The following is a 1,524-nucleotide window of genomic DNA, read 5'->3' as shown; positions in this document are numbered from 1 at the left end:
CAACTAAGGTCATACCGGGCTTAGCTATCCCTAATTTAGAATTATTGACCAGAGAAAGAAAAATTAGGCAGTAACATCCGCTACCTAAGTGATACTTTCAGCCGACGGTTCCAGTTATAACGCCCCCACAGTTAAAAAGGCGTATACAGCAGCATATCGCGGTTCATACCTTGGACCTTTCATTAAGCAGCCCTGCAAGCTAACAACTAAGCCATGCTCGGCGTTAACAAAGTATTAACCATTTACTTGTTTTATATTTCTACTTTATCAATGTATAAATTATTCATAAATAATTCGATAATTTCAATACAAATGCATGGTAATTATTCAATATTTTTTATCGCAAAATAAGAGTACAAAGATATACATGTATATATATATATATATATATTTCAACGTTTACAATATCGATATATAATATGAATAAATGATACTTCTCACAAATAAGCAAATGATTTTATTGGTTTTTTACAAAACAAAAACGTCAGAATAAAACGAGGAATGATTATTTTTCACTCCGAATTGTGTGACACAGTAGTTGCAAAAAATCAGTCTTTTGTCGCACACATTTCCGCTTCTGACTCTGGTTTAATTACTGGGAATTCGGCCTGTCTGGGATTGATCATTTATCCTATTCAGTCCTAGATCTGTCCATTTCTGTTCTTGTTCTTTCAATGTTTCATGGGGATTACCATTATCTGGTTCTGGGTCAGGCAGTTCAATTAGAGGCACAGCTATATCTTCATCGGGTAATTTGTCCTCCCTCCATTTGCTGTCCACCTGGTCAATCAACCTTCCGCACCTCTGAACGTCACTGTCCATGCTTCCTCCTGATAAATTTTGCTATTTATCCCTGGGATAAAAAAATAGTTTCAAAAACAATTAACAATTTCACTATAATGTTATTTTGATCGGTTTATTTTCTGTAACTTATTGTTAATTATAACGTTGTCCTTATTATACACCCGCATATACTTAAGATGAATATTTTGTTTCCAAATTTAAAATTAATTGAATATTGGTTGTTTTTTTTAGAGCAAAGCTACAATAGGCTATCGGCTGTGTCCACCACGGGGAATCAACCCCCAGATCCTCGCGTCGCAAGTCCGTAAACTGACTGCTGTCCCACTGGAGGACTAATTAAATATTGACAGAAACGATTAAAAATAAATAAAAGAGAGATAATTTATAAATATAGGTATTGTTGCACTTACTTATTCAACAATTAATTTATTTATTTCGACATTTACTTTCTGTCTCCTACACTTATTTATTTCGACATTTTGTGTTTGCTCTTTAAATTTCCATGCTCTGAAGACACCCGTGTCAATCAAAGTTCGTGGGCGGTAACGTTTCTACTATTGGTTAATCCATCAAACATTGGCAATCGACTGGTATTGAATCAAAGTATATGACATTTTAATAATGACGGCTTTATGTTTGTTTGTTTTGGAATTTCGCGCAAAGCTACACGAGGGCTATCTGCGCTAGCCGTCCCTAATTTAGCAGTGTAAGACTAGAAGG

At 34.9% G+C, this 1,524-nt stretch overlaps 1 long non-coding RNA gene across 1 annotated transcript in view; it reads right to left on the bottom strand.

Moving 5' to 3' along the window:
• Positions 1 to 440: 440 nt before the first annotated feature.
• The window catches only part of LOC106462389, a 4,583-nt gene continuing 3,499 nt past the window's right edge, over positions 441 to 1,524 (bottom strand). The window contains exon 2 of the long non-coding RNA XR_001290982.2: positions 441 to 853. This is a non-coding gene — a long non-coding RNA (uncharacterized LOC106462389). The remainder of the gene's footprint in view (positions 854 to 1,524) is intronic.

The sequence above is a fragment of the Limulus polyphemus genome, unplaced genomic scaffold (assembly GCF_000517525.1).
Source record: "Limulus polyphemus unplaced genomic scaffold, Limulus_polyphemus-2.1.2 Scaffold1155, whole genome shotgun sequence".
Taxonomy (NCBI): Eukaryota; Metazoa; Arthropoda; class Merostomata; order Xiphosura; family Limulidae; genus Limulus; species Limulus polyphemus.
The sequence above is the reverse complement of the archived record's forward strand: the minus strand, read 5'-3'. Positions and strand labels throughout refer to the sequence as shown.